Source organism: Poeciliopsis prolifica, unplaced genomic scaffold (assembly GCF_027474105.1).
Source record: "Poeciliopsis prolifica strain line A6 unplaced genomic scaffold, Auburn_PproV2 SCAFFOLD038, whole genome shotgun sequence".
Taxonomy (NCBI): Eukaryota; Metazoa; Chordata; class Actinopteri; order Cyprinodontiformes; family Poeciliidae; genus Poeciliopsis; species Poeciliopsis prolifica.
Window position 1 is genome coordinate 4,154,341 of NW_026562413.1, and position 27,930 is coordinate 4,182,270.

The 27,930-nt window shown below is 37.3% G+C and overlaps 1 protein-coding gene across 3 annotated transcripts in view; it reads right to left on the reverse strand.

Annotated features, from left to right (window-relative positions):
• Nucleotides 1–24,496, reverse strand: part of atxn1a (ataxin 1a) — a 96,021-nt gene extending 71,525 nt beyond the window's left edge. The window contains exons 1-2 of one of the 3 annotated variants that reach the window (XM_055053740.1): nt 24,396–24,496; nt 5,715–5,833 (exon numbers count right to left, since the gene is read on the reverse strand). The gene's annotated coding sequence lies outside the window, so the exon portion shown is untranslated. The other 2 variants (XM_055053739.1, XM_055053741.1) reach the window with 2 other exon arrangements.
• Nucleotides 24,497–27,930: the final 3,434 nt, after the last annotated feature.

The following is a 27,930-nucleotide window of genomic DNA, read 5'->3' on the forward strand; positions in this document are numbered from 1 at the left end:
AAGAATATGATTAGGAAAGTCAAACCTAAAATACAACTGAAAATACATATTAAATAGAAAAGCCAGATTGATTCATGTCTGGCTAGTCGCTGCTCTGTTCCATGATGGCTGAAGTTCTACCTGAAGAAAAAATATTTAATTTCTATTGTCCTGCTAAAGAGTTAGCTCTACATATTTCAATCTGTACTTCTGACATTTCACTATTTTCCACATTACAGATGCAAAATCAAACATAACTGTAACTGCCACGTGAAATGTATTGTATCAACATCAATTCAAAAGAATGCTTAAAGAGCAACTATTAGTTGAATGTGATATTCTAGCAGTATTAACATCCTGCAATGATATAGTTGACCAATGAGTACAACCCTTAGAAACAAAGTGTTAATGTGGTAGTGAATGTGAAGCTATGGAGCAATGTTATGATTTATTATATTGACTGCGACAACCCCACATTTTGCATTACTTCCTTTCCAACTACAAAATGCCCCCAACTGTGACAACTTTCAGCAGCCTAGTGAATAAAATTAAATTTCATCAAACACTGGTGTTGTAGAGATGACTGCGGTTCAATATAATTTGGAAGTCCAGCTGTGATCATTATGATAGAAAGAAGATGAGATCGGAACGTGTGGTCTTAAATTAAATTGTAATCACAGTATTTGACGATGTTGTTTTAGATTTTTTTTTTTCTCTAAAATCACGCAGCCTCACATGTAACTGATTTTATCAAACTGTTCCAACGTCAGGGGATGTGTGATGAAGCAGTCGTTGCTGTCGTTGCCTTGGAGCAAGAATATTCCAGACGTTCTGAACCCCAGGGAGCATTGAGGACTTAACTATTGGTCTTATGTATGTGATTTGTACTTTTTTTTTTTTTTTGAATGGAAAAAACCGTTTGTTCATTTTGTAGTAGAAAAGCTGATGTACGCAATAGAAGAAAATCTTCTCAAGGCTGCAATATAACTTATGTAATCTAGAAATAGATGCACCAATAGAGCCAGAAAAAAAAGCATACAAACCTTTTCAATGCATTTCTTAACAGCTGCATTTCAAGGAAAAAGTGAAGCACAGAGGTAACAGAGGGAGTCTAGACTGTATTGTTGCTACTGCAAATGGCTGAATTCTATCAGATTTATAATCTCAACTCGCAAAGCTCCAAAGCAACAACCAATAATTTATTTTATATCTCTGAACAGTGTAAAAGAATCAGGATGTTTGTTACAGGTTTTATTGCAGTCTATGCAACTGAACTGAATGTGACTGTGTAAAACTATGGAAGCAGGAAAGAGAGAGGGCGAGCCACCTATACAATGTGACACTGAAAGAAACATGACCTGCGTTATGCAACTCACTCATTTGCTCTCGACACTGTCCCTGCAGGTCAAAGTATAATGCTCACAAAAGCTGCCTAAACAGGCTTCAGTGAACCTGTTGGGAGGATTTTTCCAGCTAAAATTTGCAGACATGCACCCACTAACACTGGAGCAGTATGCACTGAAACACCACTTCAACTATATAGTCACGCGCTCTACAGCTGAATAATCAATGAAGTGCTGACACAACTCGACCAAAGTAAAGTGGACTAGTCTTGAGAGACAGATTAAGATGTAAATGTATTTTGTCAGCAAGAACAGGATTGAGACATCGTGAGAGACTTACTGTCTGTCAAGGGAGAAATTTGCAGATGTTTACAGTGAAAGCAGCGATATAGTTTCTGTCTTTTAGGCCCTTGCAGCAGGAGACAAACAAGCAGGATGAAAACACCCTGAAGCTCTTGGATTGCACTGACGACACTGTTAAAACATGAAGAGATGAAAATATTCAATGCTAACTTAACTAAGAGGTTGATTATGAATGGTAACTGGTCTGTACTTGTACAGCGCTTCATCTAGTCCAGATAACTTCAGTGTTTCACATTATATTCATTCTTTCATCCATTCACACACACATTTCACACACAGAAATTATGGAAATAAATAAAATGTAGCTGTTTTAACATTGCACAAACCCCCCCCCCCAAAAAAAAAACGGAGGCGAACACAAGGCAGCTAGAGAACAATTCATAAAGTAGAGACCTGGCAAACTGGTAATGTACCCATGGATTTAAAAGCTCCCTGAAGTGAGCCTGTTAATCACCACAGTTAAGAATAGATGTGACCAAAACAGTGATTTAAGACAGTTAAGACAGCATTGAGGAAGACATTGTGGTGTATTCCTGGCTAATTATTCTGCATTCACAATCAGACAGAAAATTTTGATATTTTATTATAGATTATAAAAAAAATCAGAGCTGCTCAGACTTTTAAAGATATACAGACTTTTAAAGATAAATATTTTTCTAAACTAACCAATATTCCTTGGCCTTTGATTTAAATACAAGTTGATATCTTATTTTTTGCAAATTCTCTGTTTTATACTGAATAACATTTTTAATCCATATTTACATATTTTAAGTCTTACTTTTTTACTAATTTTACTACTCATGAGATTATTTTTACTATCTTTACCATGTAGTTCATTGGTGCAAAGTACTTGTTATTAAACAATCAATAAATAAAGTTAACATTGATAAAGAAAAATAAACCATTATGTGTAACAGCAAATGTTTTTTTATTGGTGGAGGATAAATAAAAAAATTTAATCACAGTAAAAGATGTATTTAATTGACTTAAATCCTACATGCTTACACTTATCTCTGGAAAACACAACAAACAGGCTGAGTGGAATTTATTTTTGTTTCATACTTAAGACGGGCTCTGAAACATAATTGCCCTTGTAACATTGCACTAAAACAAGATTTTATTAAAGAAATAATAGGTCTTTTTAAGATTGAGTTAGTTGATATTTAGTAAAATTACTAAGAACAAAGGTAATTTCAGTAGTAGTTATTTCATATTTGTTTGAAGTGTGATTCACTTCAGTGGCAAGTACTTCATGTATAGAAATTAGCAAAAATGATTTAAAAAATAACATAAAAAAAAAAGAGTAAAGATGTGTCAGTGACACAACTGATCAATCAATAAATTGCAGAACTCCTAAAAAATTGGAGACACTACAATCTTAATAGCCTAGATTGTCACAGTACTAACTACACTGTATGGGCTCTATTGTAATAATTTAATTTATTATGAATATTAAGGTCATACTATGCTGACAATGATGCTAATAAGAATATGACCCCTTAGCCTAAAGGAATACATTAAAAACTAATTTAATCCCCATAAACCTCAAATTAAAAACTGATTAACGCTTCCAAAAATCCACTGATAAGTTGAAGTGAATGAAAAAAGAACATAGCAACAAACCGTCTCATTCCCTTGCAGAGCTTTTCTACATCCAAAATGAAAGTTTATGAAAATAGATGGCCTTTTTATAAACAGTCCAGGCTTTCATGACACCATCAGGAAACACATTTGCATTTCGCCTGGAAAGCGGCTGCCTCCACGCACCTCAAATAAAGAATGAATAGCTGTCTCCCACGCTGCTGTTTTTAGCCAGTCATTTGAGTCCTCAGAGCATTTTTGACTGAGGTACTTAAAAAAAAATACACATGCTGGAGATGGATCATGGTTTTACAACAGCTGAGCAGATTTTTGTTTTATTTTTAAAGCAGCGCTGTTTCTAGAGTCGAACATGCCTTTTCCAAAAGAAGAAAACTGAGCATGCAAAATATGCAAAAAACTGAAAAGTTCACCAAAACCACATGTACTTCATCCAAAAGCCCAAAATAAATTGCACAGCTGCATATATATACATATATATAGACAAAAATCTTTCATAGAAATTTTGCTTAAAAGGCAATTATAACAACATAACATCAATATGAGGCCTAAAACAGATGAGTAAGACCGGCTGAAACCATGAGTGTTGAAGGAAAGAGACAATAACATTAGAAGCCTCTGAATCCTGCACATTTGTACATTTCTGTTTATACCCCAGAAGAAATGCGTGTTTGAATGACTCTTAGAGACGTTTACTACTATTAAAGACCAGATCACACGTTTCCCTGTAAGTCTGCATTCCTCCCATGTCTCTCGTTGGTAGAGGGGGCACAGAGTCACGTAGAGCCCAGCTTTGATCACCTTCCAAAGAACCCGACATCAAAATAAGGCAAACGGCTTGAGAGAAGGACCACACACGCACAAACTCCAACACAAGATCTCAGAGAAACACTGTTCAAAACCATTCACACTTAAAGCTTTCTTCCAGATAAATACTCCCCTAACACACAAAAAGCCATTTTTGCATTTGCTTTAACGCACAATGCATGGATTTTACTTTTGGTTTTAATTACAAAACACAATTTCTAGAGAATTATCTGTATGTAAGATGAAGTGGCCTTTCCCTGACGTATGAAAATAAACACCTCCACAGAACTCATCTTCTTGTTTCTGTCACATCAAATGAATACCTCACAGAACACAAGACGTCATGAATTACAAAAAAAAAAAAACTTGACTCACTGATCAATATGACAATGTAAATTATGAACAACGCAAAATGCTTCAACTTTAAATTTGTGGCAGAGAGACTAACTGAAGCACCCACGTTTGCTTAAGTCTTTTTTTCTCTCCGTTCAACAAATTAACTCAAATTGAAGGTCATCCATTTTTAAGCTTCTTTTAATGCATTGTTTTACCGCAGATTGTGGTGAATAAAAAATCAATCTGAAGTAAGAACGTAAATTATTAGATATTTAAAAAAAAATAGACAGTCCTGCGTCACAAGAAATATGACCGAACAGCAGCAGCTACGACAGGTAAGTAATATTATTGACATCTTGCATTATGAAAATGCAGCTTTGCAACAGTGGGATTCATAAGAACTCATACGCAACTCTCTGGGAACATCAGTTTCCCACATAGATCTCAAAATGTGTTGAAAGATTAGCAAACTTTTACTTTTTCATTATCTGTAATCATTTCAGCAGAGGGCAAGAAAATGGTTTCTGAAGGCTTAGCGACTTTAAGGAAGTGAAAGCTGCCTGACTGAAGACAGAAACTTTGCTGAAATCACATGAAACGTTGATGTGGTATGTTCCAGAAAAGGAAAATTGAGCCGTGTCTTGGATTCGGAATGTGAAGCAATTGGTCAATAGACACAAATCACAAATTACAGGTGTATTTTATGCAGTAAAGGTTTGTTGTACAAAACAGCACCAAATGCCCAACACTTGGATGCTTACTAATTATTAAATGATTGAGTTTATTTAATAAATTCTTGAATTTATTCATGAATTCTGTTCAAGAATAAATGTTGAATTCAAGAAAAAAATGGTTAAAAAATTTAGTTAATTTTTGATAATTTGTTCAATTTTACTTATTTTATACTTTTCTTTTGTTTTTCTTTTTTATTAATTAATTTTCTAAATTCCTTTTCTATGTGTACCTATAAATAATTTTTTATACTAAAATAATTTTTAAAAAATAGTTTATTACAAATAACAATTGTGTCCACTGTGTAAAACAGAAGAGACATGTTGAACTCTCTCAGCTGGTTGGAAACTATTTGTGTTCTTCACAAGCAACCTCTCTGACACAGACAGAGTGCGTGCGTGTAAAAAGGTTACGCAAAAATAGTAACGCCCTCTACAAATATTCCTCTTCATTTGTCATGTACCAACCAGTCACGCCAACCGGAGTGAGTCAAGTTTTAAAAGTTAAAAGTTATTACGGGGTTCACAGTGGGGCCCCAGGAAGTCACCAACATACGTCAGGAAGAACAGTGATTGTGACAGCTCCCTGCTGGCGGCACAGGTGCTCCCATCCAAAGATCCACACTGATGCACGAACACTTGGCCAGACCACTGCATGCCCCCTCCCTAACACACCTGAAATACATAATGGCACACATTAGGATGCGCATGCACGCACACATGGAAAGTACAGGGGCTCACACCGCCCCACCAGCTGTCCCTCAGAGTGTCCAGGAGAGGACAAAGAACACTGAGACAAGAGGAACAAGAAGGACTGAGCGCATAGATTATGGGTGTGTGTGCGTGCATACGTGGGTGCGTGTGTATGCTTGTGTGTGTGCGTGCGTGCGTGCGTGTGTGTGTGCGTGCGTGCGTGCGTGTGTGTGTGGCTCACTTCCAACTTTTTGCGCTGCCCTTAACCCAAATAATGTTTCATTATCTTAGTTTAACCTTCACCAAAAAAGCTGTATGTATAAGATGGACCGGAGTACATTATAGAGATTTTACAACATAGACCAACTTAAAGTAGTTCACAGGATCTTATACAAAAGGTAAAGGATAAAAATTTGAATTTTAAAGAGTGACGTGCATTCCTATTCACTTCCCATAGGTCGATACTTCGTATTTTTTGCAGAAATCAGAGCTGGAATTTATTTGTGGTATCTTAGTTGAGAGACTTTCCAGCTTCTCTGTTCCTGCTGAAAAAAGGTCCACAAACAGCATGACACTGCCACCACCATGTTTCACTGTAGAGATAGTTTTCCACCACAGACGGCTTGTGTGTGAAAGCAAAAAAAACAAAAAACTGTTTTCTTCTTATCAGATCACAGCATCTTCTTCTACATGTTCTAAATTTTCACTGTATGTTGGTCTATCACATAAAATCGCAATAATATTTACTTATGTTTGTGGTTAAAAAGTTGCAAAATGTGATTAAGCACCTCAAGTATAAGTTCCTGCAGAGAGTTCATTCTGGCAGCTTAAAACAAACTTATATTTTTACAAGCTTCAAAATGAATTTATTCAATGAAACAGAACCTTAGATCCTTCTGGTGACTTCAGGTCATGTCAGCGCCAAGCCCCATCAGCCACATGACACTACAAACTGCTGTTGCCCTTCCAATGTTAAAAAAAATAAAATCTGGCATCAGTTCTATAAGCAAAGTCAGAGCTGCTTCCATAGTGACTGACACCATCAACAGGCCGAAGACACACCGAGAGCCACACACACACCGAGAGCCACACACACACCGAGAGCCACACACACACCGGGAGCCACACACACACCGAGAGCCACACACACACCGGGAGCCACAATAAAGATCAACACCTTAAACATTACATGATAGTTCTTTCTTTTCGAGTGAAAGCAACTTGACAAGTGATCGACTTAATCTTGAGCAAAATGATTCCTTAGAGTACAGGCCGTTCTACGGAGACGACCTCCACCCCCAATAAAGTTACCATTGGTACTAGCCATATTTGATTAAAAGCAAATCTGCATAAACGTTGTTCACTTTGAAGCCCTAAAAACAAGTGTAGCAATGCAGTATGGACTGTTACGATTGGCTTTGACTGCTGCAGTTTCTTGGAGCAGCTGTTGTCACAAAGAATAAAATTTCACAATGCAGCATAACTATGAACATGCGTTATAGCTTTTAATATGAACAACCACAACAATAATAATAACAGTCATTATTATTATTATAATAGTCATTATTATTATAATTGTAACAATATGCTTCATGGAATAACATTTCAAAATTATTAGACATTTGATAAGGCAAAGTAAAAATGGCAAGTCTGTAGGCAAATTTAGAAATAAAGCAGCTTTCTTTATTATAAGTCTGGATTTGGTTAGAATTCAAAATCCACTATTTCTTTTTAATCAAATGAAGCACAGCACACAAAAAAATTCAAGAATAGTTGTTGCACCAGTAAGGCATACCAATCCTTTAGGCCACAACAGACATAAAAAGCAGTAGCTGTGAATAGACTTATCAAGTCAATCATTTAGGTTGGATTTGAATAGAAAGTTTGTTACATTCAGTAAGTAACTTTGTATTCCACCTTCATATCACTTCCACAATCCATAGTACAGCTCGACAGCACCAACAACATCACAGCATTCATGCACACAGCTCACACACCTGTGCTGCAACAGCCCCTGCTGTCTGTCGAATAAACATGAAGGCAGAGAGACATCTACCTGTTCTGGAGGAGAACGCTCAGATATCAACTGTCAACTGTTTGTTTAAGAACATTCAGCAAGATGCTTTTTAAACTGCATGACATCCAGTAAAAAGAAGGAAAACCCCTATAGTGAGTGTAAGTGCTGATGAGATGAACTGAAGTGTAACATTCCCTCCTGTGATTGGCAGGAATGTCAGGCAAGGAAGCTGAGAGGGAAGACATTTCTACTTTCTGAGCATTCAAGTCTAAGAATGAAAATCTGCTACCTATACAAAAATATAGAAGTATTACATTCAGCACTAAAACATCTTAAAGTACCTAAGCAATAACCCCAACACTGTTGACAAACACAACACTCAACAGATTCATAAGGGACAGCTTTACAAGATTAAAACTGATCAAGTATATTTGTGCTGTTTGAAAGACTGAAAAAAGTAACTGAGGGAGAATTTCTCATCCTTTTGAGAATGCACAAAACTTTGATGGTTTTGTTTTTAGCTCATGGTAGCAGTACATTTTGGGTCCAGTCTTCTGTAGTAGAAATTGGTAGAGACAGGGATTGCAATGTCTTCATGCTATGACATCACATATTCTTCAAAATAATCCATCTTCCTCCTTGCCAACTACACGTAGAGATTAGTATCTGCTGGACTCCCATTGAACAATCCCTCTTGGGGTTGGTGTGATTAGAGATCAGTGACAAAAAACTGATTTTGGATTTAGTGGAGCTTCTGTCATCTGTGTCCCTCATCAGTTGCTGATGAAACTACCGATGCTTTTTCCTTGTTTACACTAAAGGTGAAACTGATGTTGGAGGTGCAGAAACCACTCGTGTATATCGCAAAATTCTGCTGATTGTTAGGGAGCATAGCAGAGTTGATCATAGCACTGTGGCTGGAAACCAGGTGAGCAGCAGAGAAAAACAGATAAGAGTGCAGTAGTACCAGGTTTTTCTTCCAAACTTGGTTAGTAGGATTTTTCTAACTTGCTGCAATCCAAACCGCTTTGGGAATTAAATACAACAATTTTGGTTTTTAAGAGGCATATATCCCTGCAATCACAAAAAAAGTACATAAAAGGAATTTAGAAAAGGGAAGCTGACTAAACCTTGTTGACCCTGCAACAGTGTTTTGTTTTCTGTTCTTGTCAAGTACAGCTTGTCAAGGCCTTTTGTTATGCTAGACATTAGTCACAGTAATGGGCACCAGAGGGCTACAAAAGATACAAGGTCACACTGAAATTATTTTCTTGAAGCAGCCACTAAAACAGCGTGCAGTAATTCAAGGATGTGTACACGTTGCCTGATAGACTAATTGAGATGTACAATGAGTTTATAGCAAACATTTCAGACATAATTGTTTTATTTGAACTTTTGAAAGCATTTGGTGAAATATGTCATAAGGATTACATTTTTTTATTGATTGCTTTAAATGCTGTCTCAGGTTACATCCGTAACATTTGAACAGGCAATACAGAAAGTAAAAGTCTGAATAACAAATTCTAAACAAAGCTGCTGCAAGAAATCTAAATGAGGGCGCTAATTCTGCAGTGACTGGTAAAAAAAAAAAAAAAAAAGACGCATGCATAAGTGAGCACTGACACAAATATACACGGAAAGGGTAATCTAAGGTCAGGGAGTTCTGAGTGCATTCCCTTCTGACATGTACTGTACCAGAACCCTCTCTGACGCTCAACTCAACATGAGTTCTGTGCACACATAGATACGCACAGGAGTGCCCCAAGTGCCTATACATGATTAAAAGACTGAAAGTGGGGCAAGCGCACAGTTGTTGCTCTCTGAAAATGCTGCAACTTCTTCTAACCCAGCCTGACTCAACACACACACTGATGCATTGTCTCACCCAATCAGATCTAAGACTACAAAAAAGAAGAAGACGACGACGATGATGATGATAAGCACAGTAGCAATGATGACTTTTTGTTCCTACTGGTCATCTTAATGTTACAGATCACAAAGAAAAGTGGACATAATCATTTCTATTCCAACCTTGCCTGTGATAAAAAAAAAAAAGACAATCTACATGTCTTTATGTGTTTTATGCAAGTTTTTGCCCATCGATACTCTACTAAAAACTGGTTCGATTTTTAGGGAATTAAAGGGCTTTATGAAACCTGAACTGATGTTACTTGGCCTGTGGTTAAAGCATATTCACAAAAGGTTGCATGCTGAGACATTAATTAAAAGATAGAATGGACATCAGTGTGAGATAAATGCTATAAGCATGACTACATCACATTTTTATAAGATTAAATCAGGGCATTTGATTTATGACCTATACACCATTCAGAGAAAATAGCAGCTGCCTCAAATAGCTCATGATTCCCCATACCGGGAATTATAGTTTCCCCATACTGACAATTACTATTTTATCATTTTAATTTATCATTTTTAACACAGCTTTGTAGGTCTAGGTCCTAAACTGATCGGTCCTAAACTCAAATGTTACATAAAGGAAGATCGGACATTAAAATATTTTGGGCAGGTTAAGTTAAATCTGAGTCATGCACAAATATCAAAAATCAAGCAGAGATTTTTCTCATGACTTATCACAGCTTTCATCCCAAAGAAAAGGTAGATCTACAAGAAGTAATATGTACACTGGATTTCAGAGATTTTCCAAATGATTAATTTTGTGGGATATCCATGCACACAATGTTCCTTCAAAACATAATAATCTCTTCAAAGTTTTTCATATTTGGTCACCTTATAACCATAAACTTTAATGTATTTCATTAGGATTTATTAGATTAAAAGAGGACCGATGAGTAACATGAAGAGGAAGAAAAATTTTACATTTATTAAGTCACCATCACTCTGATAACCCAAAAGAAAACAACCTCCAGAAGTTACCTAATCTATATATAGCATTGACTTGGGTATAATTTACTTTCAAGACAAATCCAGTTGATCTGTAAAATAACAAGGACTTGTTAAAAGATGAATATTAGGTACCAAACAGGACCATAAAGACCAGGGAACACAGCAAAAAGTTGTAGAGCAGCTTAAAGCAGAGGAAAGTTATAAAAATATTGTATGCTTTGAACATCTACAGGGATAAATGTTCAAATTATCATTTTAAAATGGAGAAAAGGCTAAGCTGATACGATTAAAGTACAACTATTAGCCATGCACTACAAAAAATCACAGCAAAAAAGCTATTATTGAGAGACGGCCATAAGAAGTGTTAAATAGGCAAAACTGTGGAAGAAAACCAACACTGTCGGTTGTCACTGTAGACATGTTCCTATACCGTCACATGGTAACGGCAGCATCATGAAGGTTTAAAAAGCTTAATTAATCCTAATACAAAAGCATTGGTGGAAGAAAACCTGTGAGAGGCCGGAAAATACCTGGGGCTTGCCCTGAGGTTCACCTCCAAGAAAGAAAAACGTCCTCAAAAATGAAACAACAGCTTGAATTGTTTAAATAAAAGCATATTCATTTGTGAAAACGATCCAGTTGAAGTTGTGGGCTGAGAATCTAAGACTGAGACATTTTCCAAGGAAAAATGGACGTAAAAATCAGCCATATGGCAAAATAACTTGATATTCAATTGCACTGAAATACCTCCACAAAGAGTTGACGTAGGGGGTGCAGTTGAAATTACATACAATTTCTTGTCATTACAAAATGTAGATAGCAAAGGGAACAAGCAAAACAGACTGGTTTCTTCCATAATATCCCAGTAAAAAAAAAATCCTGAAATGTGTTTGTAAATTGACAAAATGTGAAAAAGTCCATGGAGGTACTCATCTTTCTACAATCCTTTGCAAGTATTGATATAAATAAGTTTGAACTTATAGGACAGAAAATATACAAATCCCTTATGCTATCCAAACAGCCTTTTGTCAAATCAGGTCTTTTTCTCCACATGGGGCTTCCAGGAAAAAAAAAAACATGAGTAAAATAGCACAAGCTTACGATCCTTACGAGGCATTATGAAACTGTGCCTGGGTTTTTAAAAGATTAGAAGTAAACAGCAACAACATAAATCTCACAAATCTCTTTTTTCCCAAAGCCCCAGCACGGAGGACTGTGTAGTATTTGTATTATTCGACCATAATCATGTGCTGAAGGAGAGCGGGTTCAAACAGAAACCTACAAATCCAGCAGCAGATTCTTAGCAGCCTTGTGCAATGTTTCTTGAAATTGGATCACACGCAGGGAATGGAGACATTGTCATTTGGGAACTACAGGAAAAATTTTGCAACAAGAATCCTTGAACCTGTGGGTATTTCCAGTTTTAGATTGATGATTGTGTGGAAAATGGATGCTTCTATTTCCACATAACTATCAAAAAATAAACAAAGAAGAAATCACGCAAAGCTACAACCTATCCTTGTTTAGGAGAAGCTATTATGAAATGCAGATAGTGAGCAGGTCATTTTGATAAAGCTTACCCTAGCTGCAGGTCACCAGATAGGAGTCGTATTTGTACATGTGCAACATCAATGTCAGTACCTGTAAATCTGCACACTTTTCTTCAATACTAATTTCATCCATAATCGTGGTTTTTCTGAAAAACATTCAGGGTCAAGACAAGGCTGTAGGATTTTTACTGAGTATATAAGCCTTTCAGTGTTCCTGAAATCTGTATTTACACAACTGTCAATATATTGACATCACCCAGACAACCAAATGTAAACACAAGCAGTCAGCAGTAATAACCACAGCACATGACAGCATCTGCAGATAAAAACTTTGTAGCCTTAGTAACCAGCGCTACTTCCAGTCATAAATACACAGCCACATCCAGAGCCGCATGCCTCAAGCTCATGGACAACACATGCAATGCTGTACAGTTACTTGAGCACACAAAGCCATTATTGTGGGACATTACATGTCTGTGATGCAAATAATGAGAAGCTGTTGTGAAACGGAGCTGAATCATGAGCAGGAGAATCCGGTTGTAATCTGGCTTCAGCTTAAAATAGCTCTTACTTTCTGAGAGACTTTTTTTTCCGTGCAAGCCTAACAATCAGCTTTAAAAGCTTCACAAATCGACTTAGTTCTAGTTCTTGTGTTTAATGGTCACTTTGTAGATAAGGCTGTTTGTTTTCTCTAGAGGAAACCACCCTGATGTGCCCATCTAGCATTACCTGTAAAGAGACCTGATTTAGTATTATATTATATATTATACTATATAACATATTATGTTACTCTTAATTAAAGGTGCAACTGTATTATGTTAAATTGAATGTTATTTCTTCATAAAAACATATGTGGAGTGTTGCCTTGATTCCTTTGTGCATGTTTAAGAAATCCTTTAATCTCCTGTGGAAACCATTCAGCTGTGCTAAATGTCTGGTGGATCTAGTACCGCCTTCGAGACGCAGCTCCACCTTGGAGCTGCAGTTTCCCAGTCCGACCAGAGCCGCCCTCCCTCACCACTGTCCCACTGATCTTATTTTACCAGCCACTTCTCAGTACAAACTGGTAAAAATGTTGTCAAAGGAGGAGCCATGTTGTGATAACTTCCTGAAGGCGGACTTTCAGAAAATTTTTAAAGAGGCAGAGGCACAATTTCAGTGAGTTAAATTACAAAGTCAAGTTTCTTTTAAGTTATATTTCATATACATAGCATTTTTATAACAACTGAAGTTGACATAGTTGCTTGATTCTGATAAAATGACTCTTGTGCCTGGAAACAATATAATACTAAATTTATGGTATGACAGATATTTCAGCTGTTTTGGAACAGAAACTATTACCACAGTCACAGCGTTTTCAACACTGGGTTGCATTAAGAAAGTTTAATTTAAATAAAATGGAAAAATGGAATTATGACAAACAGACTGCTCCATTTAGACCTGTCAGTTTTAAAGCACAGTAAAATGGCCTGTTTTTAGTTAACAAGACAGCAGCAACTTTTCAAGAATTTTTTTTATTTCCTTGTAATCCTTGTAAAGTGCAAATGGTGCTTTAGAAAAATAATAGAAAGCATGAAAAAAAGTTAAACAGGTGACATCTGAGGTAAAGTCTGGTCAGTATGCCTGCAAGGCCCTGACTCATTTCTAAAATTATAAAAAAAATCACAACACAACATCACATTTAAAAGGGACAATAACTTGTATAACATTTACTTTACACACAATTCAACTACTTTTCTTGTTTATAACAATTTCTCAAATTAATGCAAGAGAAAAACAATTAAAAATCACATAAACCTTTTCGTACTTGACTTGTAAACCAAAGGAGATGCCTTTTACATATATGGATGTGCATGTTTGTGGCATTCCTGTAACTGTTTCCTTTTTAGTTTCCTTATCAGAATAGTAGAACCTCATAGTGCCTCAAGATAAAATTCCTGTTTCCCTCTGTGATGATATTCCAAGTCCAGATAGAAAATACTTACTATGGCTGATAGAGATCTGACATCTGGGAAGTCAGAAACTTTGCATAAGGGCTATTAAGGTCAGGGAATGTAGAAAAAGCAGAGCTATTTTGATCTGCAGAGGATGCCCAGCAATTTCCTATTAGGTCAACTTTCTTCTCCCACCGCAGGTATTTCCCCTGGGCAAGCCCCTGCAGACAGATGTTTACACTGGCTAAAGAGCTACACCAAACATCTCTGATTAATCATGATGGAAACCTTTGCTACATATTTTTCTTTCCATTTGTCATGTTTGAATATTTGAACATTAAAGAAATGTGCATGAACACATATCATGACTTTCTATTGTGCCAAATGCAAAATATCTATCAAAAGATGCACGTTTGAAAGAGAAAAACTACTTTGAATTTCTTAAAAAAATAACTAAAAATGTATTATTTTCAGCCACATCCTATAATGAGGAACATATATGAATTAAATTATTGTAAGGCATGTTATAGTAGAGGTTTCCAGTCACAGAAGGCCACAAAGAGCCTCCTAATATGAATCTCATCTATTTTAGCAGTAGCCACTTGATGGTAAAGCTCCAGGACTGGCATGCTTTGAACGTATTTTTACAGACATAAAAGTTGGCAAAAATGAGACTAAAACTAAATCTACCTTCATTATCAGATTACCCATGAAAATGTCAAGCATTCAAATTCAAATAGTATCTCTGGAAAGGTACAGAATGCTGGTATTGGAAGCAGTATGAAACATTTTGGTTCCCATTGAGGCTGTTGGAGTTATAAAACCCATTTTGGTTCAAGACAATTACATTCTGTAAAGAAATACAGTCCAGCAAGTCTCTAATAATGTAATAACAATAAGTTTCCCTTGAAATCTTAGGCTTGTAATGAACATCCTCATTTACTAGTTTTTAAATTTAGATCTGTGTTTGATCACAGCTCTCTGACTTTCCCAGCCAAATCCTGATCCTTATATGCTGTGGGCTCAGATATATTCTGCAGAAAGGCCAGACAGACAGCTTGACAGCTAACTTTCTACTACAACGAAGCATCCAGCCAAATGAGGCTGATCTACAGCCTTCTGGTCAGCCATCCAGTAAGGATTCTGAATGGGCCAAGCCACAAGTATAGACCAAATAGAAATCCATACAGAGACAGAATTACTAACTGAAAATCCTCAGCAATCCAGCCTTGCATCCTTCTCTTTGTCCTGTTCAGACCACACCACAGGTATGCCGGAGAAGGAATATTTCAGCCTTGAAAACGCTGGCCTGAATAATGTTGGTTCTGGTTGCATCGACTTCCCCGAACCCATCTCCATATGCTGAACTATTTACCCTGACTATAGTGGATCTTTTTTTATTACATTCTTTTGAATTGCAAGCAAAAGAATAGGCCCCTAAATAGACTGGAGTCTGTGGCACAAAGTAAATGCCACATCGGAAGGATCAATGAAACAAGATCTGGAAGACAGCTGCCCTGGTTGAGCCACCATGTGCTGCGTATTGAAATCAACATCCTAAGGAGTAAACAGTAGTAATGGAAAGGAATGTTTAGCCAAGAACAACACTGGTGAAGGGTGGGTTTTTGGTATTCCAGGGATTGTTTCTATCACTGGCCATTTTCCTGTTTTTGAATTCCTCTCCTTCAATGCATATCCTTCTGGCTCAGACATAAGTCATTGTTGATGCCCACACACCCACTTTGAAGCTGAGGCTCTGAGGGCTTTACTCGCTTCCAACAAGTGGAATCAAAGTACCATAAAAAACAAACAGAGTCATTTTTAATTTGAAGTCTTACATAGTTTCCAAAGTCACATAGTTTTATCAGCTAGTTTGGCATGGTTTATTGTGACCATTTTCTCTATATCCGTAGTTCCTCAATATCCCTGTCCTGCATGTTCTAAGTGTCTCCTTCCTTCTAAAATCCTTAATTAAATGAATGGGTAATGAACAGGTTTCTGCAGAATTTGGTGGCTGAGAAGGAGGTCATGCAATAAACTGAATCAGATGTGCTGGAACAGAAACATATCTAAAACATGCAGAGTAAGGATCCTTGGCGACCAGGTTTGGGAATCACTGTTGTAGATGGTAAACACTAAAGACAAACAGCCTACCTTTCTTACAACCTTACCCAGAGGCTCTGAGGTAATACAGCCACCATCATCTTTGTATAAATCACTGAAAATCAAAGATCAACTTTCTATGCCATTCAACTCTTTCGCAGGCAACACAAATCAGGCAGGACTTGAGAGGTAAAGCGTGGAGAAGGTCACTGTCACTGCTGAGGCATTATATTCCCTGTACTTCAGCCAAGTTCAGCTTCTAAGAGTGACTTGCCAGGCACACAGACAACTGCATATCAAGTGAGCCAGACAAGCAGCCATTACAAAGCCAAAGGCTACACTTGGCTGAGCAAAGTCCAGACTTCTCTTTTTCACATGGTTATTGAGCCATGAAGCAGTTTATCGACCCAACAGTATAACACCAGCGTGCAGGTTGGTGATGCTGGGACAGTCACAGAATACATACCCGTTTCAAAAGTATTTATATCATTTAAGCCCATGAAATGGGTAACAAAACACAATCTTTTCATGCAGTGTAATGTAGACACATTATCCGCAAATACTCCAAAGTGAGGAAACACAAGAGTGATATTTCAGCTGCAAGCATTGATTTTTCTTTTCTACCATGTTCATAGCAATGCCATCTTGAGCATTTGTTCAATTCTTATATTAAAGTACCTTTTGCTACATTTCAGCAAAATTCAGGACAGTACACTAAGCAATAGAAAAACATGATAAAACACAGCAGAATGTTCTTTAACAAAATACAAAAAGCTCTCATTGATCCCCTTTAAAGGCAGCACACAGCGTGAGTGTGTCCTTTCTCTTGTGTGCAAGCATGTGTACTCAGTGCACTCATGAACAGGGGAGGATGAAAGGAAAAGCTGAAAAGGTCTGAGCACACCGTGTGGTTCAACGAGACAGCTCAATCTCTTGATCTGCCTCCATCCCCACCCACTGCTCCGCACATTTTTACCAACATTTTTCTCACATGCTCTTTTTTAATCATACAAGTGAATGTTTCTCTCTCTTACTCCCAACATGAGCTGTTTTTTTGGTATTTTGAATATTCTTTTTTTTTTTTAACTCCTCTCTCCCTCTGCCTTATACTTCCCAACACATTTGTTACACCTTCCTCTTACTTCAACCAGGGATAGAGCTGTGACAGCACTCAGGTGTGGATGGAGAAGCAGGAGTGACACATTTTCAGTACTATCAAACATGACATTTATGTGTCATAGTGTGACAGGATAGAAAACAATGGCACAAACTAAAGCTGGGAATTGCATCTTGCCAAAACACTTCTCTTCATATGTTTGGTTTATGTTAAATGCATGACTAACAAAAAAAAGGAGGAAAAATAGTAATTTTCATAACACAAAAAGCTATGCTGCCAAAATTAAAAAACACTGTATCTCAGATTATAGTAGATAACCTGAATGTGTTTCTTAAGCATGAAACTACTGCAATACCCCATAACATTCAATCTTATATAAAAGATTGCATCACTCTTTATATCCAACAGAGCACTTCACTAGCACTTTGGTGGACCAGGGTTCGCTTTTTTGGCCTGCATTAGAGTCCAATTGCACGGTCACACGTCCCCAAACAAACCGGACTTTCTAGAAAAACCGACTAGAGTTTGAGTAAAGAGAACTAGGACTGCAGGATTACTGGTGGTTCCTAGAATTTCCAGAAATAGACTGAGAAAACAGTCGTTCAGCTCTCAAGCTCCTCTCTGGTGGAACCCAGTTTTGCTTGTGAAGTAGACACCCAGTCTACTTCAATGTTCACACTTAAAACTTTCATTTTTGATCAAGCTTATGATTAGACTGGCTTAACCTTACCCTCATTAGTTCTACATCAAATGTGGTACTTTCATTCAATTACCTTGAGATACAACAATACCTATTTACAATCTAAGAAAAGGAACATGTATGAAAGTTTGAAGTTTGAAATCTTGTTAAAGAGTTTTGGGGTTTTTTCAGATTTTTTTTTTTTTTTTTGTTTTTTAATGTAGTTTATTCAGGCTCCATTAGTGCTAAACGTTGAAAAAATAAGCTTTACTAAATGGAGTAAAAGAAAGTTTCTGTTTCCTTTTGGGCTATTAACCTCCGTCTCTCATAAATAATGCTGGGTTGATAAAATTTGGGGATTTTGGGTATCAGATTTAATCAAAGGATGTGGAGTTATGTTCAGTAAGTTAGAATAAGCGATTTGATGAGGTTCGTTTGTCAGATAAAAATTATATTTTGGGAATAGCCTCCGCCAGGTGTTAAGCATGCATTTTACAAAGGCCGCATTCTGTAGTAGAGATGTTTATTTTTAATGGTCTGATGTAATGTCGTAATCAATGTCATGTCTTTAACTGTAAGTAGAAAATCATCATGATCCACAGAAATAAGAGATCTGAAAATGCAATCTATGTTTTTCACTGAGTGAATGTAGTTACTAAATCATACTGTCATATCCTAATTTATTGAATTTAACTTATTCTTCATAGTAACGGTTTAGAACTAAGGAACTAACATTGGTCAAAGAATTCAGATCATTATATCTCTATAAATCTATAAATGATTTTCTGCATCTAACTGCACCATATATGAATCTGGATTAAACTGGACTGAATGTAAATGAAGTAGAATTTGAATATAAGGTTGGACTGGAATTTACTGGGTTAATCTGGACTCAATGTGGACAAAATTGTAATCTAAATGGATACAAATTGGACACGTGTGCCTTGAGAAGGCATCTGTTGTAAATTGGCACTGTGTAATTAAATCGGTGTCAATTTGTAAGCACCCATGTGCACAGTGCCTCTTAAGACTCTAAATAAATGTCAAGATGAAGAATTGTTCCCACTCCTTCCTCTACATACAGCCACTGACACCTGTTGTTTCGCTGCCCTGGTCAATCTGTGAGGCCCTCCCACCCATCATTCGTCCTCCCTGTACTTGCACATGAAGAGCCATTTCTGTCACTGGCTCAGTCAGCTGTGAAATCTCCACCCGATCATTACCTGGAAATCTCACTCGCATACACAGAAACACACAATTTCCCCCTCATTTGGCAAGATCTACAAGACGTACTGCTCATCTGTGTTTGTCTGTGGGGCTCCATGTGCTCACAGGGCTCTGACAAATGAGTCAAGCTCGGTTAAATGGCTTGTGATTAGGACACATTGGCTTCTAATTGCCTCTCATTACCATTTGAAAGTGAGTGGCGGCTGGAATCAAAGGCTAGGGTGGATGCAGTGTGTGTGGGTGGGTGGGTGGCACAGCACGCCTGGATCACAGTGGCATGATCACACAATAGAAAAGTTCAGTTGGGTCTTTTACATCTTGTTCACCTGAAGAAGCGGACCTCAGAAATAAACACTTTGTTGCTCAGTAGAGCAGAAACAAAATCTATACATTTCAACTGCAGCCCAACAAAAACAACACCTGTCAGATGCTAAAGTACCTTTTAGGAAATACAGGATGTCTATCTATCGTCCAGGTCACAGCTGATGATGCAAAATATTTTATTCATCAATGAAAATTTTTGCTCAAAATAATATTTTAAAAATTATTCATCTAAACCAATTGCTTGTGCTGACATGGCTCTCAAGAACTCTGGTGGGGTGTACAAAAAACAAAAAAAATCATTCAGAGGGCCACAAATTGTTCCCAGGCCACACTCTGGACATCCCTGGTAAACATCCTATTGCCGGCTATTTTTCTCTCAGCTATAGTTCTAACAACCTGGCAAGTGAAAGCATAGCCACCACAAAATCAATAATCTCATAAACTTTCAGACTTCCATCCATGAGCTGTAAACCCCAGCCTGACAGATGGACATTACTTTTGTCAAACTTCTGCAGGATAGTAGACCTAAAACTAATTCACCTAAACCTCACTATTTGTTCCTCCATCACTCTACCTGACATATGTTAAGGTTATTCAAACATATGCTTCAGTGAGTACAATAATCTCATAAACCCTGCTTGTTGTATACATGGCATCATCCCAGTCTTTCTAGCTTTTCTCATAATCCATCTAATACTTCATAGAAGAATCAGTTGTTGACGTAAAAATAGCGTGTCATTTCTGATAAGTGTTTGAATTTGCTCTGATAAGCAATGCTGTTGACCGAACTGCGAACCATAGAATCAAGACAAAGCCAAGTCTCACAACTGAGCTAATTTTTAGTATCAAAGATATTTGATCAAAGATAAATATAAAAACATATCAGATGACTGACCTCCAAATCTTATAATTATCTAAATCTGTTTTGATTGTTGTCATTTCTCATTGTATATGAACCTCTGTATTAAACACAACTTGTCGATGAGAATTTAAGTCATAAGGCTTTACATCTTTATCAAAAAAAGATTAGCTTTTGGAAATCATATCATTAGACAAAGATGACTGGTCAGAACATTGCCGACATAACAGGCACATTATGCCAAATTGAGCACATGAGATTATTAACAAGTACACATAATAGTCATAGTTCAAACATCTTAAAAACCAGGTTAAGGCACAGACCAACAAATCCTTCTTTTCGAATGCTCCTAAATGTGGAACGCTATATGAATACTTTGATAACAGAACTAGAGAATATAACTATGAAAGCAACACAACAGCAAATGGATATTTAAAGTGAGTAAAGCAGAATGTGAATGGTCCTCCACTGCACTTCCAGCACGTCTGTTTCCTTTTACACAACACTGTGAGCGAGAGAGTCAGACAGCACCAGGAACAAACTGGAGACCATATCTAATCTATGTGACAGAGGCCATAACGTTATAAATAATAAGGCGGGTTTTATTGACAGAAATTATGCTGTTATGCAATTGGGCTGCATTTTTATGCTTTAAAGTCCAAAACAAGTCTGTACAATACTGCATGTGCATCACGAGGTTTGGTTTCACATTGCAGAAGGACAACAAAACATAAGATTTGAATGAGCCACTTGCCACAACGTGTTGTTATTACCTAGAGGGGTACAGCTTTAGAAATGTATGAATTTATAAATTCATGTGCATATTTGAGTAAGTTTCTACTTACTGAACTATGCAGTAGTAAAATGTTTTGAAAAATTACATTTTATAGCCATCTCAAGACTAAAATTATGGAGATTTTACATAATCTAGTCCTTCACATTACATTTCCAGTTTCTGTCTTATTGTTAAGCCTTGTACTTAGGAAGAGTCTTGTTTTTATAACTTTGCGTTTGATTCGTTTTAATTGCAAAAGATGTTTTTGCAAATCTTAATTAAAGCTTTGTCTCTGTTCTTCATGTGCTATCATTTTTCTGAATAACAGCTGAGATTGCTTTAATAGCAATTAAATCGGAAGTTGAAAGAACTGTAATTTCTATGGACACTGATGAGTTATAATCTACAGCTCAGATTTTTTTTATCTACAAAAAATATTAAAAGGCTAAAATTTAAACCAAAAGACACCTCACATTTTTGAGACATAATTAGCAACCATAATTAATCAAAAGTAGTTAAGACAGTTTCCAAACGAAATTTACAAGAATTCAAACAAATGTTTGCAAATTTTGCTTGTTAGCTAAAAATTAGTTTTGCATCTACTACAAGGTTCTTTAAAATTTGTTTTTGCAGGTAATTCTCAGATACATTTTTGATTGTTTTTAATTTGTCGTGACATCTTATTTGATCTAATTTGGCAAAACAAAATATTGTAATCCATTGGGTTACAAAGCATAATGAGTTGGTGTCAGGTTTACAAAAAGCGAATACAAATGTCCTAGAAACCTCTTTCTGGGGCGTAGCATGGTGTGGCGGGAGAGCTGCCCCATATACAGCGGCCATACAGCTCTTTTGGGTTCGATTCCTGACCTCAAGACCTTTGCTGCGTTACCTCCCACAACACAGAGAACTGTGTTGTCATTTCCTCTGACTTACTGTTGAAAAAAAGCCACTGCTATCACAAATATAGCAGTGGCTTCATTTGCTACTTCTACCCTTAACTTTAATATTAAGGGTAGAAGTGAACATTATTAACACACACTGTTCTTGCATGCTAAAATCCCTTGAAAAAATTTGAAAATGAGTAAAATATTGATAGTAGGAGGATGTAATAACATTAATGGACAAATAAAAGAACGGAAGTTACAACCAATTAAGTGCATGTTGGTGAACACTCCCAAACATATTCCACTTCAAAGGTAAGTTCAGAGAATTTACTAAATAATGTCGTAAGTGTGCCCTGGTGAAAAATGTATGTACTAAGTATGTTAAATTTTAACATACTTGCGCATACTTGAATTCAGGCTAATCATGAGTATACTTCAAGTTCACTTAGGATTAGTAAAGGACAAGCATTGTTTTTGTTGTAGCACCTCTGTCACTAAAGTGTTAGTGTTTGATATTTTGCCACGAACACATTAGTTACTTTGTTAAACAACATTACATCAAGTTGCACTATAAGGATCATTATATTTTTTATTCTTTGCCATTTTAGCAAAAATAGTAAAAAAATTATTAAGGCACCTAAAAAGCCGTACTTTATTAGCCTAAAGTATACATTGAGATGTAATTTAAAACATACTCAAATTTATCACCTAAAGTAAGCGTTAAGTGAATTTTTAAAATTTCTATTTTGAGTCTATATATTAAAATATTTACAAAGTATATTTGACAGATATTTTAAATATCTTTTAAAAAATATTTTAAAATCTTTTTTAAAGATTTTTTTTTACATATTTACACTTGGGTAAATATGCATATTTTGTTCACTTAAAAGTATAATTTTATTTAATATATTTCTTATAAGTGTTTTTTGGTACAAATATATTTACGTGTGTTTAAAGTTGTAATGTCAAAATTGGTACAAGCATACTTTTAGCATACTTTTAGTATATTAAAATGTACTTTCACAAATTAAGTATGTTTGAAATATACTATACTTTTTTTTTCACAAGGGTGAGTACGGCTTTAATTAAATATGTGCACATTAAAGCCCTCTGCAGGATATCTCACTGAGAATATGAGAAAAATGTTCACAATGCACCACTTAAAGAGTTTATTGCACAGGCGCCCATAAAAGACAGGGGACACCTTAAAGTGCACGCTTTACATCTGCAGCACTCCCTGAATGTCCGCGCACTTTCTCCTCATCTGGACGGCATATTAAATTCGTATTGTGAGTTGAAGCATGGCCCTACTCTGCTCCGAGGTGTAAACAGTGTAAAAATAGCCCGCTATCACAGGCTTCCCTACAGTCCCGTTATATAATGGTCCAAGCTCGGATGAATGACATCACGGGTAGTCCTGCACTCACAAACCGTATGTCCTTTACACCCAGCTGGTCATGTAAAACACCGTGTAGTGACATATTACATACGCAGCCGTAAACGTGTGCAAACTGCGAGCGGAAATGTACGTTTCGGCGCTGCAAAGTGTTACGGAACAAACAAAGTGAGCGTTTTAACTTGGACTTCGGCGAGTAGTTCTAGTTCGTGTTCAGCGGGGGAAACACTTCCGCGATGGTGAAACGTCGTTAAAAAATAATATAATAATAACCTTTGACATCCCCTGTCAACACATTAAGAGTATTAAAACAAGCGTTCGCAACAACATCCAGCAGCGTCTGGCGGCGTTTACCGCCGAGAAAGCAGCGCAAAGAGAACATGTTCGAGCCGAGGTCGAGTGGCGCAGTTAGCGGGAAGCGCAGCGGCCGGCCGAGATCAGCCCGGCCGGCGAACGCGCTCCTCGCTCGGTCACTACCCAGGCGAACCTCCGCTCCCGCTTTCCGTCCGCTAAAAAAAAAAAAAAAAACTCACTTTGCAGCAAAGCAGCGATATGACAAGTGGACCCACCCGTGGCCCTCGTCTCCCCGGACTGTTTGGTGACTGTTAAAATAAGTCAGAGCGCGAAGTAAACATTTCCCAAACGCTTAGAAGTGAAAGAGAGGAGGGTAGAGAGCAGAGCGCTTCAGCGCCACCCTTACCCGGTGCTTCCAGCCATTTTTGTGTCCAAACAAGAGCTCCAAAAGGAGAGGAAAGCGAGCAGTGACAGTTGGGGGAAAGCGACTCGGAGTGAGTAGTTTTGTGCGACTTACTGTGTGGGGTGTAACGGGCTGCTGAGTTTGTGTGTCTTCTTGTTGCCAGGGCTTCCCTGCTCTGCTCCGCTCCGCTCCGGCGCTGACGGTGGAAAGCGTCTCCCCTCCTAATGATGTCTGCGGCGCACAGCTAATACCTCTCTGCCCCCACCTCCAGGGAGAAAGAGAAAGAGAGAGGGAGAGATTCACAAATGGAGCAGTTTGCGGAGCTACTCATGCACAAATATGACGTCTCGGGCTCGGAGCAGGGCACACAATTTACAGGAGAAGTTCACTGACAGCACCGACAAGGCGTGGGGATGTCAAAGCACATACGTCATTAGAAATAGTTCCAATTGTGCGTGCATATTAAGCTCAGGTCGGCCTGCATTCTTTATTGCAAAATGTACCAGCTGAGCCTCGCCATGAAGAGCTTGGCCTCTGCTTGTCGTTATTTGTGAAGGTCAGAAGGTCATGGCCGGCGATCGAGGCGAAAGGATTCAGAGAAAATCTGCTCTGCCTTGAAGGCAATGAGTGACAGTCAGCTGACAGCAACCTGGAGGGACATCTCAGCTGTGGACATTCCTTACACTTTCATTCAGAGACGCAAACAAAAGATGGCCGCAACAAAAAAGTGTTGGTAACTGAAATGTTATAGAAGTTCTGTGCTGAAATGCATAAAACCTACCGATCAGAGATTTTGTGGCCAATTTTATATCATTTTTATGCATGCTGGCTTTTTTATTTTCTCTCCTTAAAAACTTTACGCAAGAAAAAAATAATTTTTGTTCTGCTCTCTGGATGGATCAAAATATTAACATATTTATTGAGTTGTTACAGAGCTGCTTTGCACTCCAAGAAAAGAATCACACAATATCTCATTTATGAAAAAAAAAAATATATATATATATTTTAAAGCTTACTTACCTTATACTTTTTCCACACACTTGAAAATGCAGCTTTTCCTTCAACATACATTCAAAATAATCAAATCTGTCCAACGTCCTTGTTTGCTGTTATTTGCTGTTACTCATTTGTACAGACCCAAAAAACAAAAAATAGTAAGGACGTTTGTCAAACAGTTCTTTCTGCTACTGAAGTTTTCAAAAACAAGACATTTTGGCAACAACTTTTAATTTATTTTACAAACAGGAGGTTCAGCTTAGCACCTCCTCATGCCGTTCACCAAGATTGGTCAAACACTGCTGTGGGATGACATCATGTTCCTCAACTAACATTTGTTCTAAGTGTGCCGGTTGTTTCAGTCACTCTGATACAAACGGTACCAGAATGGCCCCAAGTGTTCCTTGAGATTGTGGTCAGAACTGCAGGCAGGTCAGACCTCAAAAAGAAAAAAAAAAAATCAAAATGAGTCAACCCAAATCCGTGCACCAATACATTCCTGTTAAAATCATTTAAGTCGGCCTCTTAACCCGTTATCTATTTCCCTTCTCATCTATTTCGAGAGCCTTTCACTACTTTGACCTCTGTGACTCCTTCCAGATTTCCAGTGTGACAGCGAGAGCCGTTGCCTTTCCCTCTACAGCGGAGTGCAACCTGACACCGCTCACTAGGAACAGCGGGGTGCGCGAGGCTGCAATGTGACGGATAATCAGGGATGTATCCCGCTCCCTGCCAGTCACCCAATAAGTGGACTATTGTCCTACTCTCCATTGTACCCTCGTCAACAAAGCGCTAGAGAGGTAGCCTGCCCTGTGAGCCAGAGGTTTAGTATTACGCTGATGCGCCGCATGCACAGAAATGAAGACACATAGTTGAGCAGTGAATGGACTCATTTTTGAATAAGAAGATTTCACATTGCATTTCATAACAATTGTTATATTTTAACAACAAATAAAACTGACTTACTGTTCTGGATTGTACAGACCTGATTACTGTATTATCTGGAGCAGCTGTTTATGCATACACTGTTAAAAATGTTGGTTTAACTTCTTAAAAGTTGCCATTAGAGAAACTTTGTGCCTTAGCAAAGTTCCCTATCCCTACAGTACAATGGGTATAGCCAAGCTGCAGTGTGAGAGGCAGAATTACTCTACAACTCTTTAAATTTAGTAAGAAAATTCAAAGAGCTGCCCCTCAAAATTCAAAAGCAGGAGACAGAAACAGTCACATAAAAAATTATCGCAACCTGCCTGTGTTTTCTTAACAAATTTGTACATATGGACATTTAAACTAAAGCGAGTAAATAAATTAAAATGAATAAATTATCATAATCTCACGTTTACTTCCACTTAAGTAGGTTTAAAGCAATCTGATGCCGAAGTGTCAAATATGATTATGACATTGTTACTCGGTATTTCGAAGAAGCCGTCCCCGGTTTAAACCTTTAGACATTTAGCTCAGCATGCTTCCAACTGTCCAAGTGAAAGTTAACTCAACCAGATCAATCACTAAATCTAAAGATCAATCTCTGACCGGATCCAAACATCTGTCTGAGGCCTTCAGGAAGAAGACTGCAACAGATTGTTAGTTAGATTACAGATTTGAAGTGCTTTCCAAGGACTTTAAAATCAATAATTTCACTTCAAGAAAGTTAAATTATTATGATTATTTATTTTTTTTTGTTTGTTTGTTTGGTTTTTTTTGGACAGTTCACAGAATTCCCCAATAATTTCACCATGTATCCAATGGTGTTTGAGGGAAAAGTGAGACTAAAGTAGAATGGCATGGGAACAATCATCTTAACTGCACTGTGAACAAAACAAAGTAGATGATCATAGATTCAGATGATTAGCTGTGTCGAGGACACCAGTGTCCTCTTGGACCCACTGATTCACAGGTAAATGTTTTGGGGGTGAAAATTAGGGTGTATTTCCTTCATGGCTCTGCGAACTAGTATGTAACCACACACTACAGGAAGTAAAGAGCATCCCTGGTGGTGTGAATGGGTGAAACATGTTAGTTGTGTACATCATTCCAGATGTCTTTGTTCATCACTTTATTTGTCTCTGTGCTGTGTACTGCTTAATGTGTAAATTATGTAGTCTGAACTGGTTTTTTGAAGGTACAAAGAAGGATTCTTCATGAAATCAAGAAAATACAGACAACCCTAAACATCCTCTTAATGAGACTGTCATACAACACCAGAGTGTCTTCAGTCAGAGCCTTCTGTAGTGCCGCTGTAACACTGACCACTACCAGAAATCCACAGCCATCAGCATCTAATGCAACTTTTTAAAGAAGTTTGCACAATAGTTTTGCATTTAATTTCCCTCTGGGATTGATAAAGTATTTTTCAATTAAACTGAATTTAACAACAAATCAACTTTACAGTCTAGTTGTAACAATGTAATAGTGGATGGAATAAGAAGGTATTTTTGCATTGTAAATCCCAGTTTTTGTATTGCATGATACCTTCTCTGTAGTCAAATTGATACATATTATATTGAAAACAATTAAAAATCCTATGTTGGCAGCAGGTTTCTGGATAAATTACTCTGTGGCTATTATTTTTCAGCGTACTCTATTATTTCTCAGTGTCAAGTAACAAAGCATATAAACACAGGCCTTTACTTGGACAGCTCACTTGTTCCAC